Source organism: Salvelinus alpinus, chromosome 8, assembly GCF_045679555.1.
Source record: "Salvelinus alpinus chromosome 8, SLU_Salpinus.1, whole genome shotgun sequence".
NCBI lineage: Eukaryota > Metazoa > Chordata > Actinopteri > Salmoniformes > Salmonidae > Salvelinus > Salvelinus alpinus.
This window is the reverse complement of record NC_092093.1, coordinates 24,677,816-24,697,932: the sequence shown is the minus strand read 5'-3', so window position 1 is coordinate 24,697,932 and position 20,117 is coordinate 24,677,816. Positions and strand designations below refer to the sequence as shown.

Genomic DNA, 20,117 nt, shown 5'->3' with positions numbered 1-20,117 from the left:
TGTATTTAACCTTTATTTAACTAGGCAAGTCAGTTAAGAACAAACTCTTATTTACAATGACGGCCTACAGTTGAAAGTAAGTTGAAAGCTGGACTGTGTTCCTTTAAAAAAAAGTTTGGGAACTGCTTTAGATTTTGTGTTGGCATGGCGTGAGTGGGGAGAGAGGAGTTGGAAAGTAGATTCTCCAATGAGAAGTTCGATCCGGTGTGGCTTTGTAACACGTGAGTTATCTAAGCTGCACTGAAAAGTAATTCAGTTTTGGAGAAAATACTGCAGTTGTTTAGACACGGCCACCGAAGAGATTTGAGGTACAGTAATACAGTATGTGAGAAATCAATACTTTTTTTTGCCATTATGTCCAAAGATATATCTATTTATGTCAGTCAATTCTACACTTTGTGACATCAATCAAGTTATAGTACGAGATATTCTGCTAGTAATGTCATTGTGACAATGGGGTTTTCTGTGTATCACATCAACAATGCATCGAAACAATTAATCATTTTGTCACATCTATCCGATAATGGAATCTTGCTTTTGTGACATCATACTTAAATGAATTATTTTTGTGACCTTCGTTTAATAATTTTTCTGCCATTATGGAATGCCGTTTGGGTCTTTGCGTGTCAAAAAAGATACGCATCAAATAAAACTATATGACACGTCAAATAACACAATTCTATTATAGAATATTGTGTGTGCTGTATTTGCATGTGCAAGCCAATCGCAGATACAGATGTTATTAGCAACTTCTGGGGTAGCTAGCTAGCTTAGGCTTGGTACCTAGCTAGCACCAATGCAACCAGCCTGAAAACAACATTTTCAATATTCTTAGCAATGATTTAGGAATCCTTGTGAGTAAGTATTAGCTAGGTAGCCACTTGTTTTTCTCCGATCGAAATCGAACTTCAGTTAATGAAAATAACTAGCTAGCCAGCTACTTACTTAACCCTGTTGCCCAAAGCTAACGTTATAAACAGCAAGCTAGTTTAATATAGCTAGTGAGGCTTGACCGGACATGCTGTGAAGCTAGCCACAATAAGGATTAGCCACACTAGTGCAATTTGCGGTTCGACTTCAAAATAAAAGTCCATGTTGAAAGTGACGCAGAAGGTTACAATTGCTCGAATCATGACATATTTAGACGAGATAATGTTGAACAAGTTTGAAGTGTTGGAATGTGGAGCAATGAAATTGGGTATCAGTCTACTCATTGACACCCACAGAATATAACTGAAGAGTTTATGTAAATATGAGCATTGTAGCTTTTATGGGAACCATAGTACCCTTTCAAGCTCATCATTAAGCTCGGGGCCCAGGGTCGGAACCCCACCCTGTGCAACTGGGTCTTGGACTTCCTGATGGGCCGCCCCCAGGCGGTGAAGGTAGGAAACAACACCTCCACTTCGCTGATCCTCAACATGGGTCCCACAAGGGTGCGTGCTCAGCCCCCTCCTGTACTCCCTGTTCACCCATGACTGCGTGGCCATGCACGCCTCCAACTCAATCATCAACTTTGCAGACGACACAACAGTAGTAGGCCTGATTACCAACAATGACGAGACAGTCTACAGGGAGAAGGTGAAGCCCCTGGCGGAGTAGTGCCAGGAAAATAATCTCTCAACGTCAACAAAACGAAGGAGCTGATCGTGGACTTTAGGAAAAGGCAGAGGGAGCACGCCCCTATCCACATTGACGGGACCGCAGTGGAGAAGGTGGAACATTTCCTCAGCGTACACATCACTGACGATCTGAAATGGTCCAACCACACAGACAGCGTGGTGAAGAAGCTGCAACAGCACCTCTTCAAACTCAGGAGGCTGAAGAAATTCGGCTATGCTCCCAAAACCCTCAAACTTTTACAGATGCACATTTGAGAGCGTCCTGTCGGGCTGTATCACCGCCTGGTATGGAAACTGCACCGCCCGCACCCGCAGGGCTCTCCAGAGGGTGGTATGGTCTACCCAACGCATCCCCGGGGGCACACTGTCTGCCCTCCAGGACACCGACAGCACCCGATGTCACAGGAAGTCCAAACAGATCATCAAGGATATCAACCACCTGAGCCACGGCCTGTTCATCCCGTTATCATCCAGAAAGCGAGGTCAGTACAGGTGCAACAAAGCTGGGACCTCATTTCATATGTATATACTGTATTTTAGTCAATGCCACTCCAACATTGTTGGTCCTAATATTTATATATTTCTTTATTCCATTATTTTACTTTTAGATTTGTGTGTGTTGTTGTGAATTGTTAGATACTGCTGCACTGTTGGAGCTACAGTAGGAACACAAGCATTTCACTACACCCGCAACAACATCTGCTAAATATGTGTATGTGACCAATACAATTAGATTTGATTTGTAAAGTCCTCCTCAAAGTTATCAGACTCCAAAACATCCACGTTGTATTGTTTTCCTCTGGAACAGGGTTCAATACATAGTGGATTAACTGGTACAATACATAGTGGGTTGACTGGTACAATACACAGTGGGTTGACTGGTACAATACACAGTGGGTTGACTGGTCCAATACACAGTGGGTTGACTGGTGCAATACACAGAGGATTGACTGGTACAATACACAGTGGGTTGACTGGTACAATACACAGTGGGTTGACTGGGACAATACACAGTGGGTTGACTGGGACAATACACAGTGGGTTGACTGGTACAATAGGAAAGGCTGTACAGTGAAATAAGTATGTCCCCAATGCAATTCTATAGTCTAATAGATCCACAGTGTGATTTCAACAGATTGTTGTCAAATTAACAGATTGTTGTCGTTTGTTGAATTTATATAACAACTTTCCTACCTCGTTTAGCTTGATCTATTCCATTTTGGCATGATTCCACTATTCAAATTCATTTGCATCGCTTTCAATAAGATACCTTTATTTTGAAGGCACATTCTCAAATTCCACTATTGTGGCTAATCCCTCTAGTGGCTAGCTTCACGTAGGTGGGTCCGACCAACATTAATCAAATAAGAACGGTTTTATAAATTAGGGGTATTTTAGATGATGACACCTAGCTCGATAGTTAGAAAGCTTTCTATAGCTACTGAAACAGATGATGTCGTTTTGCTATAGTTTTGGGGAAGAACATCGTTTGCATCCATCAGCCAGCTAATTTTTGGGGGACCAGCAGTGTCCTAGAGTTTGGGGAAGTGTCTGCGCTCATGCGACAGCGGCAGGTGCGCGATACAAAACTTTACCAGCATCATAGCATACGTATCGATGAATCGTTGTGACATGTGAAATACGAGTGATATGGTAAACAATGTGTGATAACCACGTAAAACCTTTATGAACGTGTTACACTATTGTGTGACGTGCAGTCATATTCAGGTCCTGATTGGTCAACAAGTTTATTTGACATCTTTTTTGACATGCAAAGACCCATAATTAATGACACAATATAATTTATATTTGTGACACCATAATACCACAGTATTAACGTTGCATTTTAAAGGCCTTAGTGTGTCTAAGCAAAAGGTGTAGTTAAAGAATTCTGCTCTGAAAGGTAGATAGATCCCTGGTGACTTTGTCTGCTCATGGAAAGACTGGGTCACTATTGATTCTCTGTAATCCTCCTGAATTGGTAGGATTATCCGTATCTGACACTGTATAAACCACTGTTTACAAAAGACAGCACATCAATGAAAGTCTTTTTTTTCTTTTTACTGTATTTCAATCAGCCTAGCAGCTAAACCGATCCATCCTAATCCTAATTGTAATCCAGCCAATGACAGCACGGCAGAGGGAACAGGTCGTTATGGACACAGGGTTTAGGTTTTATGATTATGGGATGTTTTGACTGGTCCTGTACTGATAGTGTGTTCTGGCCATGGTGTATTCTCTCCACCAGTATTCTCCTTGTCCCGCTCTGGGCAGAGCAGCTCGCTCCACTCCTAAACATTGAGAGCTGACGGAAATAACAATAGACTAGGCCTCTGAGACACATACAGGGACAGACTGACTGGAGCACAGCCATCTGAACAGTCCATTAGGGTTTACAACAACAAGAGGAGAGGGACTGGTGCTCTACACACACATCAACACACACAATTGATATATTCCCGTAATTTAGAATGAATGCTGTTTTTATTTCTGTACCAAGTGAGCAGAAAGTTGTTTTATTTTGTGCCACACACACACGGGCTTGTTGGTATGCATTGATGTGTGTAGCCTATGTTTGTTTGTGTAGTGTAGTTCTGTTTTCAAGTAAATGAATAGTACTAGCAGCTAAACCGATCCATCCTAATCCTAATTGTGCTTCTACACCTGCTTCTACACGTGCTTCTACACCTGCATTACTAGCTGTTTGGGGTTTTAGGCTGGGTGTCTGTACAGCACTTCGAGATATTAGCTGATGTACGAAGGGCTATATAAAATAAAATTGATTGATTGATTGATACTAGGACAATGGCCTGGGGATCAGCCCAGTGTGTGTTGTGGGAGGCTGGGATGTGGTCTGTTCATTTTGGTGGTTCCAGTACGACTATTTCATGCTAATGTGGTGTGGCAGAGATGGATGGATGCAGCACTCCTCTGCTTCCTCATTCCCTCTCTCACTCTAACAGATGTCCGTGGGCTAATGACTTGTTTTGACTTGTTTTGTGTGTGTGTCTCTGTGTGCGTGTGTAGATATGCACCGAAAATTATGTTTTACTCTCCCCCTGCCCTCTATTTCTGTGAAATTGGTCAACTTGTTTGTGTGGGAGCAGATCTGAGCAAAGGCCATATTTTTCATAATGGTTTTATATCTTGACTTAGTAATCACACAGATGATGGTCTTCTAATGAAAGCTCCCAAAAGACTAAGACTATAGCAATAATAAAATGCAGCAATAATGCAAACGCCCTGCAATGTACGCTGCGATTACCATGGTGATAAATACTGCAGCAGTGCTGAAAGCTAGCAATAGGCCTATAGTAATATGATGGAGGGGCTACTGCTGGAAATATGACTTTAAACATGTCAGGACTGTGAATGACAAGGGAAAATGACAGGACTGTGAATGATGTACCTTAAAAAGTCAAATCATGATAGAGCTCATTGCAAACCCCCCCCCTCCTTGCAGTGATGTAAGCTGTGTAGGCTCTCTCTACTGGAGGTATACAGAGCCTCTGGGTCCTCCAGGTTCAGACAAAAATGATTCCTCATCTTTATACAGACAATTATTTATACAGACAAAGGCGAATCCCAGGGGAAGCATAGACAAAAATACATGTTGAGTGACCTTTGTCTCGCTCCCCCAAGATTACCTGTCAACTGTGTCAAGAATGTGTTTGCGCGTGCGTGTGTGCCTGCGTGTGTGTGTGTGCTTAATTTCTTGCGCGTGTTCCCGTTTGTGTGTTTGCTACTGTACGTGCAAATGTGTGTGCAGTGGTGTAAAAAGTACCCAATTGTCATACTAAGGTTAAAAGTAAAGATACCTTAATAGAAAATAACTCAAGTAAAAGTCACCCAGTAAAATATTACTTGAGTAAAAGTCTAAAAGTATTTGATTTTAAATATACTTAAGTATCAAAAGTAAAAATATAAATTCAAATTCCTTATATTAAGGAAATCTTTTTAATTTACGGATACCCAGGGGCACACTCCAACACTCAGACATAATTTACAAATCAAGCATTTGTGTTTTGTGAGTCTGCAAGACCAGCGGCAGTAGGGATGACCAGAGATGTTCTCTTGATTGGTGCGTGAATTGGACCATTTCCTGTCCTGCTAAGCATAAAAAAAATGTACAAGTCAAATTCTGAAACCACTGTGAATTGAGCCACATGTATTGTACCAGTCAATCCACTATGTATTGTACCAGTCAACCCACTGTGTATTGTACCAGTCAACCCACTGTGTATTGTACCAGTCAACCCACTGTGTATTGTACCAGTCAATCCACTATGTATTGTACCAGTTAATCCACTATGTATTGAACACTGTTCCAGAGGAAAACAATACAACGTGGATGTTTTGGAGTCTGATAACTTTGAGGAGGACTTTACAAATCAAATCTAATTGTATTGGTCACATACACATATTTAGCAGATGTTGTTGCGGGTGTAGTGAAATGCTTGTGTTCCTACTGTAGCTCCAACACTGCAGTAGTATCTAACAATTCACAACAATACACACAAATCTAAAAGTGAAAGAATGGAATTAAGAAATATATAAATATTAGGATGATCATTGTCGGAGTGGCATTGACTAAAATACAGTAGAATAGAATACAGTATATGCATATGAAATGAGTAAAATAGTATGTAAGCATGATTAAAGTGACCAGTGATTTCATGTCTATGTACATAGGGCAGCAGCCTCTAAGGTGCAGGGTTGAGTAACTGTGGTAGCCGGCTACCAACAGTGACTAAATTCAGGGCAGGGTACTGGGTGGAGGCCGGCTACTAACAGTGACTAAGTTCAGGGCAGGGTACTGGGTGGAGGCCGGCTACTAACAGTGACTAAGTTCAGGGCAGGGTACTGGGTGGAGGCCGGCTACTAACAGTGACTAAGTTCAGGGCAGGGTACTGGGTGGAAGTAGTGATGGCTATTTAACAGTCTGATGGACTTGAGATAGAAGCTGTTTTTCAGTCTCTCGGTCCCAGCTTTGATGCACCTGTACTGACCTCGCCTTCGGGATGATAACGGGGTGAACAGGCCGTGGCTCGGGTGGTTGATGTCCTTGATGATCTTTATGGCCTTCCTGTGACACCGGGTGCTGTCGGTGTCCTGGAGGGCAGACAGTGTGCCCCCAGTGATGAGTTGGGCAGACCACACCACCCTCAATGAGAGCCCTGCGGTTGCGGGCGGTGCAGTTGCCGTACCAGGCGGTGATACAGCCCGACAGGATGCTCTCAATTGTGGGTGGACCATTTCAGATAGTCAGTGATGTGTACACTGAGGAGCTTTTTACCTTCTCCACTGCAGTCCCGTCGGTCCCGTCGAGTATTTTGGGTGTCAGGAAAAATGTATGGAGTAAAAAGTACATACTTTTCTTTAAGAATGTAGTGAAGTAAAAGTTGTCAAAAACATAAATAGTAAAGTACAGAGACCCCCAAAAACGACTTAAGTAGTACTTGAAAGTATTTTTACTTAAGTACTTTACACCACTCTCTGTGTGTGTGTGTGTGTGTGTGTTTGCATGTGTGTGTGTTGGGCATTCTTGGTCTCAAGCATTACATAAGCACCTAAGAGGTTTCTTGGAGACGGAGGAAGAACATGTTGGGTCTAAGGCTTTAACTGGGAGTTTGGTAACACTGTGCTTCAGTGTGTAGAACCCCCAGGGTGCTAATGTTTCTAAATGAATGGCCTCCTATGCTGCCTATTCTGAAACATGACCCAATTCCTCACGAACACTCAAACTGACTTAGGGCTCTGATCAATCTGCGTTGCGGAAGTTCAGCTTTACAGCGTGATTGAATTTTAAAGGAAATGTTCCCGCTTTAGTGGAGGTTGCATTCACGGTAAATGGTGCGTATGTTGGCTCAATTGGAAATTACCTTTACATTTATATTGCGGAATCTGTAACGCTTCAGCTTCACAGATTGAATAGAGCCAGGGTTGCCATGTCCGCTGTTTTCTGGCAAGTTGGGCTACTTTGAAAACAATGTTGTGTGTGAAGATGTTATTGGTTGCAGGTTTTTGGGCTACTTCTAAATTGCACTGCGGTCATCATGGCATACATAAAAATAAAAATAAATATATAAATAAAAATGTCTGTTATTCGCTGCTGCTGACTATCAGGCAGTGAGGCAGGCTGTTGTGTGTTGAGAGAGTGCTGAAGTCAGCAGGGTGCTGAGTGAGTGAGAGGAGAGCAGCGCCAGCACGTGCGCACGTTGTGACAAGTGATGTGTGAACAATGAACTAGCTAAAGTGCCGTTAGAAACTATTCTTACCCCTTGACTTATTCAACATTTTGTTGTGTTACAGCCTGAATTCGACATTGATTAAATTGTTGTTGTTTTTCACCGCTCTACACACACTACCCCATAATTACAAAGTGAAAACATGTTTTTAAACCATTATTTCCTCCCTCTCCGGCCAATGAGTTAGGAACGACGCCTGTATCTGTGTAGTGACTGGGTGTATTGATACACCATCCAAAGTGTCATTAATAACTTCACCATGATCAAAGGGATATGTAATGTCTGTATTTTTATTTATTTTTTCAAATCTACCAATAGGTGCCCTTCATTACGAGGCATTGGAAAAGCTCCCTGGTCTTTGTGGTTGAATCTGTGTTTGAAATGTACAGCTCAACTGAGGGACCTTACAGATAATTGTATGTGTAGGGTACAGAGGTAAGGTAGTCATTAAAAAATATATGTTAAACACTATTATTGGACACAGTGAGTCCATGCAACTTACAGTATTATGTGACTTGTTAAGCAAATGTTTACACCTGAACTTATTTAGGGATGCCATAACAAAGGGGCTGAATACTTATTGACTCAAGACATTTCAGGTTTTCAATTATTTTGTAAAAATGTGTAAAAACATAATTCCACATTGACCGTATAGGGTATTGTGTGTAGGCCAGTGACACAAAATCTCAATTTAATCCATTTTAAATTCAGGCTGTAACACAACAAAATGTGGAAAATGTCAAGGTGTGTGAATACTTTCTGAAGGCACATCTACCTCATGTGGCAACTCCTCTCTTGCTGGGCTAGTTTCCTGGCCTTGTGGGTGGGTTTTGAGTTGTCGTTGTATTAGGGATTTTAGCTAGACCTGGCAACCCTCAATAGAGCCCTTAAACGGAGAGAGCATGAACATTATGCATAAAGATGGAGCCGTCTTGAATGCACCACCAGTACCATTTCACACAAGCCAATGCACAGAAGGGAGAAGGGAAAAAACACTCCACATCTCTCACTTTTCTCGCTGCCTTTTCTTGTTCTCTCAGGTTTCTCAGCTTTTTAGTATTCAAATGATGACACAGACACATGAATCATTGTAATTCAAATTCACAAACGCCTCCACTAAACAATAATCATATACAGTGTATTCATAACAGATGATGGAGAGCGTCTGCTAAATTATTGTTTAGAATTTTTGCCAGTGTCGAATCAATTCCTTTTAAACCCAAATTCCGAGGGTTCAGAAGTTCAAAGTTATTGTGGGGATACCGCTTACAGACTCCCCTTTTGTTTTGGATCACTTAAATATAACAAATTATGCATTTTGGAGAACATATGAGATGGGACCTATGAGGTTAGGTCTGTAGGGAAGAGAGTGCTTTCTGGAAACCCTGAGGTATAACCCTAACAATCCAATTTACTGTGGTGGATCAGCACCAAACTACGCAAAACACTGATTGCTTTGTGTCATTTTGTTTCTCCTCCTCCTCCTCTCTCTTAGTCTTCCCTTTCATCACAATAATGAGGATTTTATCCGCACAGCCTCAGATCCAACATTTGTTGACACTGTATTACAGTCTCTAAAACAATCATTCCAAGTCACTCTCTTTTGTGGGAATCTACGCACTGTTTCTCTAAACTACGTGGACATTTTCTGTCTTTAACCCCAGCTGGCGAACCATGTAATGGGCTGTTACTGTCTAAAACAGGCAGCCAGGCGGAGACCTCAGAACAATCCTCCATCTTGTCCAAGCCAGACAAACCTAGGGAAACAGTATAACTTTAGACCGTCCCCTCGCCCCGACACGGGCGCGAACCAGGGACCTTCTGCACACATCAACAACAGTCACCCACGAAGCATCGTTACCCATCGCTCCACAAAAGCCGCGGCCCTTGCAGAGCAAGGGGCAACACTACTTCTAGGTTTCAGAGCAAGTGACATAACTGATTGAAACGCTATTAGCGCGTACCCGCTAACTAGCTAGCCATTTCACATCCGTTACACTCACCCCCCTTTCAACCTCCTCCTTTTCCGCAGCAACCAGTAATCCGGGTCAACAGCATCAATGTAACAGTATAACTTTAAACCGTCCCCTCGCCCCGACACGGGCGCGAACCAGGGACCTTCTGCACACATCAACAACGGTCGCCCACAAAGCATCGTTACCCATCGCTCCACATTAGCCGCGGCCCTTGCAGAGCAAGGGGCAACACTACTTCTAGGTTTCAGAGCAAGTGACGTAACTGATTGAAATGCTATTAGCGCGTACCCGCTAACTAGCTAGCCATTTCACATCCGTTACAACAGCACCCCTGCATTTCTTAAAGACAGGCACATTACACACAGGACAGTTTTAGCCAGTTGTTATTCCAACCAATCTGTGACTCAGAGCTCCAATGGTTTGACTTCATATTTATTCTGCAGTGCATGCTTATCTTCTCTATGTCCTCCAATCCTCCGCCACCTGCTTCTGATAGCATGGTTAAGTTGATCACAGTGTGTGAGATTACTGTGCTCTGAACTCACCCTTTTTAAACAGGGGTTGATGGTTTCATGTTAGCCTTCACAGTGCAATCCCCCAGACTCCTCTAACATTCCAGTGATGGATGGTGTTTTGATGGCCTCCTCATACCCTGTAGCATCCCACAGTGCTCTTCAGACTGTACGAATGAATCTCTCAAGCCATTACTCTTGATGTACTAAAGCATACCGTGTTATTGTGGGTCAATAGTGTGCTAGCTACATCATGTAGTGTCTTTATTTTTGACCCAAAGCGAAGGCAGGATAGCATTAGATCTATGTAGAAATGGTTGTGCCTAGTGCCTACACACTGGGCACACCACATCATTTCAACGTGGATAATTGGGTAATATTTTGTTGCGAGTTGATCAATGAGATTACAAGCTATATTCACCCAGTCAGAAAGACAGCCAATAGTTAGTTGAATGTTCACTGTGTTATCGCTATGCTTTCAACCGGTTAAAAGCACAGCAAAGTTCAAATAGAAATACAATGTCAGATATTTTGTTTATTTATTGAACAATTAATGTGTTATCACTGCTCTAATAGCAGAACCAAATGACCTGGATTGCAGTTGAGATTACATTCAAATTACATGGTGCAAGTGATCAATGCCGTTTGAGATTCTGCGCACATTATTACAGCACTGGTGAAGATCTCCACAGACGTGACGACCTATGCATGCTATCTTGAACATGCATGGATAATATGATTACATAACAAGACATTTAAAGTTACAGTAACCTCAAAATGTGGCCATGGATGTGTTACTCATTTTAAGGTTGAATGCTACATTATCTTGTAAGATATATTAGAAAAGTAAAATTGAATTGTGTTTGGTTGACAATGCCTTAACTTTAGTCTTTATTGTACTATAAAAGTATTATTGAGTTGTGCTTGGTTGACAATGCAACCGAATATCAACATTTAAAGGAGATCTATCTTTTGCTTGAATAGTTCCATCTGTGCCACTTATTTAGTCTGGCTTTAATTCCAGTTTGTCTACAAATGAATCATTGATATGTTGGATTCAAGTCTCCATCTCAACCAAAAATGTAAGTTAAAGAATAGGACTAAATTAAGTTAAATCATACTTAAAATGGACTTTCAATAAAGTTTGTTTTGATTTAGTCCTATTCTTTTACTTTGATTTTTGGTTGAGATGGAGACATGAATCCAACATATCAATTATTAATTGACCACCAAGCACAATTCAATATCACTAAATATCATTCCATTTGAAATCAACCAGAGCATGAAACCCTAGGTCTATGTGTTGTCTATTTTTAGTTGAATCCTGGCTTGAATTGAAATAATAGCTGTTGATGACTTTGTAACTGCTGTATAGGCCTTAACAGCATCATTGATAATAGATGAGTGAGAAAGTATCATCAAATTTCATTTGCTCAGTTAAACCTACCCTTTGTAATGACTTCGATAGCAACAATGAATCTACTTAGATTTCTCAACAATCATTGTCACAATAGCACATTGGTAATAGTCAGCGACAAATATCATGGCTGGGCTTGGTTAAAACCCATGGATGGGAGACCAAAGGATGGCTGTAGATAGATACATTCTCCAGAAGGAGGTGCTGGCCAGCATATCATTTTTTTTCTTCTAATAGTGTTTATAATGTTGTTTTAAAGGTACAAATTCAACATATTTTATACAAGCTTTGTTTATGTTGAGATTTGGTTACCATGATGACATAATCCTGTGGTTGAAATGTCAGTTGACGTTGATTACTTTTCTCAAATCCAATGTACATTTTCCATGTATATTCCACGTCACAACACATTGACAAATTACGTTGAATAACATTGAATCAACCAGTTTGTGCCCAGTGGGTAGTGCCTACAACAACTTGATACCATGAAATCAGGAAAAACAATGTGATCTATTTAATATGATAATGTACCTTCAAACACAACAAAGGGACACATCATAATGCTCTCAAATGTCTACCCTCCAGAATGACTGTTTACCTGTCATGTCCTGTTGAAAAGGCCACTGCTTTGTCCTCAGAGTTAAGTATGTACCGCAGGGTGGACGGTCGATAACTGACACAAACAAAAACAAAGGTAAATGTCTTCTGTTTCTGTCCACTCCCTTTATTGAGCCGTTTGAAGCCATTTTTCATCTGTTTAAGCCCCTCAAATGTCCCTCATCATCTACTGAAGCGCTGGCATTACCATACACTCAAAGAAAATATTTTTCTGTTTACGTCTGGTTGTATTTATTTCTATATAAATCCTTGGCAGCCATTTTATTAGATGTGGGAGAGTGGATGAATGGCTTCCATTAGATTTCATGAATAAATAATTAGGTTTGATGGTGCTGTGCTGGAGGTTTCCTCAGGAAATTGGATAAACATGAGTGTGTTCACACATGCACGTACACACACACACACACACAGCAGGTTATTACCAGTCTAGGGTTATGGTTAGGGGACATCGCCTTAGGTTTAGGGCTATGGGTTAGGGTTAGAATCAGGACTAAGGTTAGGGTTGTTACTGTTATTTTGATGTTGATGATCACTATGTTGTTGGTAATCCTAACCATATGATTGGCCTTAACTCTAACTCTAAACCTAGATTCATGTCCACATCCTTGCTCAACCCTATCTCACACACACACACACTGCCCCACAGTAAGAGGCCTACTAGAGTGGAGATAATCAAAAGACCTTGTGACGGAGCACACGTCACTCTCACCAACGACAGCATCTCTCACATATCTAACAGATGTTAGGAAAAGCTAGAGACAAATGTCACCCGGTGGTGTTCTCCGTTTAAGGGCCAAAAGTAGACCATCTGACAACTTAACGAGATTGCCATGGATTGGCTCCACTGGGGCTAGACAGGGTCGTCCACCCCTGTCACCTAGAGCCTGGCCAGGGATGGGGTGAGGCAGAGAAATAAAGGCTGGGGGTTTTCACAAATAGAATGAAACCTTTTTTACTGTGACTGCCAGCCATTTGGATGAATGGAATTAGATTAGCGTGTCAGTGGGCTGTAATAAGAGTGTGTGTGTGTGTGTCTCACAGCAGATGCTCCTGATCCCACCGTGGCCAAATAAAGTCAGTTCCTACCCCATATGAATCATATGAATGCTCTCACACACCAATCTGATATTCATGTTCATATTCATCATATTCATAGGATGAAAACCAGCCAAGACTAGAGGAGAAAAAAAACTTTAAGGAAATGTCAGCCAGTGCTGAATTCAATTTACTAAAGGTGGTAAAGGCCAGATGATAAACAGACCAGCAGTGTATTAAATAAAACAATAACCATCTGTTTTGGTTGCAGTTTTTTCCCCTTCCTTGATTAGGAAATTGGGACATTTCAGTGGTGGAAAATTGTGAGATGAATGATATTGAAAACATGTAACATGATTCCTTGGAAACAGTGGAAGCAACAGGTGTTTTCCAGCTTAAGGCTGATGAATGCGTAAGGCTGATGAAGGCTTACTGTAATGTTACACACCTCTTTAGGGCCCTACCTTACCTATTATAGCTTATTCAGGTTTTTTCATCTCCAATATTGTGTGCGTGCGGATCTGTGTTGAGTTTTGGCTGCGCCCGTATATAAACAGTAGATGTGTCTATGTCCATATAATGCTAGATTTGGTTGTGGTTCATAGAGAATGAATAAGAAGTCATTGAAGTGTCTCTGGTCCAAACAAATAAGAAATTGATTTTTTGTTAAGGTCCTTTACTGTACCTCCAGAGTGGTTTTGGATATCTCCTGGAACTTGTCCTTTCCTACAACAATAACAAAACCTCACCAACATCTGGTAAGCAAATATAGTGTAGCCTTAACACAAGCCTTCAAGATTTATCATGTACAATCTTTTAGTAAAAGATATGGGTAGTGAATACTACGTGCGCACGCACGCACATTTAATGGATGTCACGCTGCTTGATTAGCGAGTAGCACTTCCTCCTGTGCGCGACATTCATCCCTCAAACTTACTCAACAGCGACCCCAGTGTTCAGCTGAGTGCAACTGCATATTCGAGTCACAGCACCATCATAATGGACGTCACACTGCTTGCTTAGCGAGTACCACTTCCTCCTGATCCGACTCACTCTGAGGCTCAAACTCAGGACCTCTGCCTTGCTAGCACACGTGACCACCCTCCCGAGGCCTCTTACCAGTTGGCACCACCGAGAAGTTCCTGCTGGTTGCTAGCATTAGTGGATCATATTAAGCAATAATTGTGCAATAATTTGCAGCCTATTGTAATCATTATGGAAGTCAGACCACGTAACAGGTTAAACCTGGAGCCTGGCGCACGGTTCACCACGACTGGACTGTTATCATACAGTTCCATGATTAGTGAGAATTGGGGTTGATTTACAGGACTATTGTAAAAGAAATTCCACCTTCCAATATTTCAAGGTGGAACTTGAAATTGACAACTTTCAGGATGAATCAAACCACTCTATTGTTTATTAATCAATATATTTTGTGAGTAAAGGCTCTCCAAATGTGTTTTTTATGATTCATACATACTTTCCTAACTATACAATTTGCCTAAATAATCTACAAGATCAGAGTATTTTTAAATCTACCAGTTGGTGCTGAAACGGAGATGAAGATGCATAGATGGCATTCTTTCATTGATCCCTATATTCTGAACCCGTTCTCTCCATGTATTCTATTGTCTGTCGGCAAAATTTGAGTTAAAGTTACACCGTATTTAAAGGGATGGCTTAAGATAAATTAACTGAAAACCCTATTGAATGAAAACTGCAATAGAATCTGTTGGCCAGCCAGTGGGAGGGTTTTCAGTGGTTGAATTAAATGTATTCAGAGAGCGCAAGGGTGCCACACCTGCAGAGAGTATTACTCGACTGAATAAGGTAAGTCTGAATACCAAGTATGGAGAAGTGCATAGGAAAGGCATGAATTCCTGTCGGAATCGGCCCCTTAACGAGTACCACTTACTCAAGATTCGGCTCGAACTCAGGACCTCTGCCTTACTAGCACACGTGACCACCCTCCCAAAGTGTCTTACCAGTCGGCTGCGCAAGTAGCAAAACTGCAGGCTGAGGAGTAAGTTTCACACATCCCCACGTGCCACGCACACACACACACACACACACACACACGTCTTCTGTCTAAGATACATTTACAGCAAAGCACCTGTACATATTTCTATTAAAAGTGACAATGTCAACTCTCACTCTGACTTGTTCTGGGCGGACTGGCTCTGAGGCAGATGTCAGTTTGAACAGGGAGAGAATATCAAATGAGTCAGGGACATTGCCATGATGAATATTAGTGACAACAGCAGGAGCTGGAGGGGAGAGCAGGGAGAATTGAAAGTGGAAACTCTGGAAGTGGAAAATCTTAAGTCTTTCCTACTATGTGGTCCTGCTGCTGGAGAGGATGCTATGCTATGATGAGGTAGGCAGATCACACGGAAGAGTTGGGCCCTTTTTAATCAATCTGTTTCTCTCTGTCTATCACTGTGCTTTGGTCTGTCTCTCCCATCACTTTCTTTGGATCTACCCATCTGTCTCTCCCATTACATACTCTGGATCTGCCCGTCTGTCTCTCTCCATGACTTTCTTTCCTCTGTCCCTCTCTGTCTCAGTCTACATTTTGCCCGTTGGTGTGAGGGCAGTGTGAGGAAGTAACCCCAATGCCATCCATCTACCCCCTCTCAGAGCGATCCTGTCTTAATGAACACGGCCACTCGTTAAATCTTGAGAAATGGACGCTCCAGCTCTCAACGAGGAGAGGGGTCCGCATTCATTACCAGCCGCGCATATTCACTGAGCTAATGCTAATATGAAGAAGGCTTTAATGAGGGTTGCCTTGACAACTTAAAGGCTGTTATACAGCGTCCAGTAGCCCGACATGAATTCATAACAAGGCTGATCACCTCTCTTTTTCTCTTTCTCTCCCTCTCTCTTTCTCTCAGGTTCATCTTGTGTGAATTTTAGACAATCGTGCAAAAAGCACAACCAATGCATGTCATTTTCTCTCCATCTATGCCATGAAGCAGCATTTCATACAAACCAACCCACTTTACCTTCATGATTAAAAGTCAAGCTCACAGGGTCATACCGCCCTGAATCCTTCACACCCACACAAAGCCCTGACCCGCACAGTTATTCAGGATGAAATTAATTAAAGTGGCCCTCTGATGAAACTGGCACAGAGTTTGAGCCAAGATGATAATCGCTGGTACGGAATGAGAAGTAGGGCAGCAGCTGGACGGAGGGAGAGGACTAGAATAACAAGATCCTGCTCTGGGTCCCGGGGAGGAGAATGGATCCACCCTCCCTGAATGGAAAGGCTGTCAGGGGGACGGGAAGCTCCCTTCTCCTCTCATTTGGGTGTTGAGAGAGGGGGAATGGACAAGGACAGGGAGTCCGGCATAAAGACTTGAAAGGAACCTGTCCAATGGGGGCCATAACACCAACTTCTCCCTAACTAACAAAGAGAGTCACCTAGCTATATCCTCTCTAATTAAGTAGCTCTCCAACCACTCATACTGAACGTTAGTGATTCATACTGATCAGTCTTTTAAATGCAGGACCTTAATTACAGCAACTGGCATTTTCTCTGCTACCAACACTGTCTAAAAATGAGCTTTTAGTCACTAAAGTCATTGGTTTTTAATGAGTGACTGTAATTCCACTGGCCTTATTATGTATCTCAAACATCACCTAATCAGCCCTATCAGACAGGACTGTTTAATCTAGTAATTACTTAAAGTTGTAGCTGCTTTTTAAGAATTCTGCAGCCAGGAAACAAGGACTAAATTACCATTTGAACCTATTGTAATATATTCATAAAACTGCCTTGAGCAAATGAGCACTGATAGCCTTAGGGCCTCTCTACCTCTGTGAGGCACTCTACCCTTGCCTGCCAGTAACATCACAATGAACCCAGTGTGGAAGGGACAGCAGCCAATTAGAAAACAGTATTATGCATCTCTAAGGCCTTTTAAAGATAGAGTTGGAGGGAGAAAGAGAGGAGAGAGAGAACAAGAAAGAGAGGAGGAGAGAGAGCAGCAATATTTGTGTCTTGTTGCCATGGGAAAATGGCAACCAGTGGAGCACAAACAACATTGTAAATACAAACTATATTTATCTGTTTATTTAACTACTTGCAAATTGTTACAACACTGTACATAGCCAATATTATAACATTTGAAATATCTATTAGTAAACTTTTGTCATGTTTACTAATGTTTCCCTTGCTTATTTCCCTTTTGTTTATTGTCTATTCCATTTGCTTTGGCAATGTAAACATGTTTCCCATGCCAATACACCCCTTTGAATTGAACTGTATTGAGCGAGAGAAAGAGAGAGAGAGAGCACGCTATAAGTGGTACAGTGTGTTCCTTCCAGCTGTTGTAATGATTCATTCAGCGGGAAATACTCTGAGTGTCTTATGTAGTACTGAGACCACTTAATGCAGATGGCGAGACTTGCTGTGTTATGGCGTCTCTTTATGATATATGAGAATATGGTGGGTAGGTTATGTCTCTAAGGTAAATAACACAATAGGACACTAATCTTTGTTTGTATCCACACTACAAAATGGGTAGATCAGTGTAGCAGTGAAGCAGTGTACAGTAGCATAACTTGTAGCTTGAAGTGATATTAAAGGCAGTAGAGAAATAGCAGGTTTAACTTTATAATTTTTTCCGTTGATTGATAATGTAAATCAGTAGAGATTGGTGTGACTTTTTAAAATTGCCCTGGCTATTCATGAGGGCAGTACAGTAAACTCCTACACCAAAACCCTAATTGCTCATTGTAAGTTGCTCTGGATAAGAGTGTCTGCTAAATGACGTAAATCACAGGAGGTTGGTGACACATTAATTGGGTAGAACGGGCTCGTGGTAATGACTGGAGCGGAATTAATGGAATGGTAAAATATAAATCAAACGCATGGTTTTCAGGTGTTTGATGTCATCCCATTTGCGCCGTTCCGGCCATTATTATGAGCCATCCTCCCCTCAGCAGCCTCCTGTGATGTAAATGGAAAAATACTTTTGCAAATGGTAAAAGTGGGGAATACTAGATGCAGAAGAACATATGCAAACATTGGATCAGCTCAGTGATGGCCGGAGTTGAATGTCCACTCATAAATAACCCAGGCAGTGCAGTAATGATAATTGTCCATTACTCTGCACAACACAAAAGGTAGATCGATGTCTTGTATGATGTCATAATTGACGCCTATCGACCGGGTGCGGACTCAGAGCAGTGTCATTAGGACAGAATCCCCGGTAGGGGCACAATCGCAATACCATTAAAACGCAATTGTCCTAAATTAAAATGGGAAACACGAGCTGCAGTAGCCAAATAGGCCTGTCTAGCAGACAACAATCTGAATTGGATGCCTCCCTGAAGATAAGCCATTTTACTGCAGAACATGATGATGTCTTTATCGGCATGACGATAAACAATAGGCTTTTCACAGCCAGGGGACGCAGACTAATTCAAGTCTTGAAGAAACACCAGGAAGATGTGCAGTGCTGCAAATCCCACAGGGACCAGAGGGATGGGCCTTTAAAGGGGTTCTGCAAGTGAACATGAAAATAAGGATATGGCCCAGGCCAAACAAAGGTGACATTCACTGTTGTTGTGTACAATTTACTATCATTGTGTTTTGCCTATTTTTGTTTCCCCAGCATTGCAGTTATCATGTAAAGTATGTACAGTCCTTGGGAGAACAGTCTCTTCAAGGAGACCAAGAGCAGTGCTGAACAATAAAATATGTTTAGTGGTAAATTGCAAGGTTTGTGTTAAATCCACTCTCCACTCCTTTAAAGGAGAAAAAGTTCCTTCCTTTCTTGTCTGTTCTTTCCCCACCAAGGTCAATTGTTTCTGTGAAGTGATGTTATGCCATTGTTTCCTTGTACTGTGCCTTCCACTGAATCCCTTCAGTACATCACTCTGATATCAAACCGTTTTTTTCAGTGACATTTAAACCACAATGATAGATAAAATCCTCGGGGTTGTCTTGATGACATGTCTATTCAGATCTATTCAACTCTTGACAGGTACAAAATATGAGTACCAATAGAACAAATAAATTGCACAATTGTGGTGACGTGGTTGTATTGTGAGGTCTGTCTTTAAGAAGAAGTTCTCATCCATCCGACCAGGTGTCATGCTTCGTAAGCACTTCAATTAAGTAGTACAGGCTTTGTTTTTCTTAATCCTCTTCCTCTTCCACCATCTCTTTTCTGCTTACTTTATAAAATTCGATACTCGTTTTGGAAGCCTCTTGCTAAGTACTCTTGTGAAATGCTATCAGCCAAAGATAAGTTTATCGAAGGGGGAGTATTTGGAGGGGGAGGGGGGTTGTTGGAGTACAAAAACAGTGATAAAGGCAAAAAGCACTGTTTGTGTGTGGTCCAACTTGATGAGATGAAATAGGGGGTTGGAGGAGGAGTGGTGCACGTGTGTACTTGTGTGTGTTTGTTGCAAGCTGTGTTATACATTGGTAATGGCCAGTCTAGTAATGGGTAGCTGCTTATGTGGTGTATTTTGGGGCCTTTTCTCCTGAGGCCATTTGGTCTGTGTAATTAAAGAGCCCTGTGCTCAGAGCACCTAAGTGGAACGCTTTGCCATATCCAAAGCCAGGTGCCATTAATCTTGCTGCTTCGCTCTCAGACGGTGTATGTGTGTGTATGCTCATTTGTGTGTGTTTAGTATCATGCTGTAGAAGACTAGCCGTGACACCCCCC

The 20,117-nt window shown here is 41.8% G+C and overlaps 1 long non-coding RNA gene across 1 annotated transcript in view; it reads left to right on the top strand.

Moving 5' to 3' along the window:
- The first annotated feature begins 215 nt into the window (after positions 1-215).
- Positions 216-20,117, top strand: part of LOC139582765 (uncharacterized) — a 33,860-nt gene continuing 13,958 nt past the window's right edge. The window contains exon 1 of the long non-coding RNA XR_011676424.1: positions 216-308. This is a non-coding gene — a long non-coding RNA (uncharacterized lncRNA). The remainder of the gene's footprint in view (positions 309-20,117) is intronic.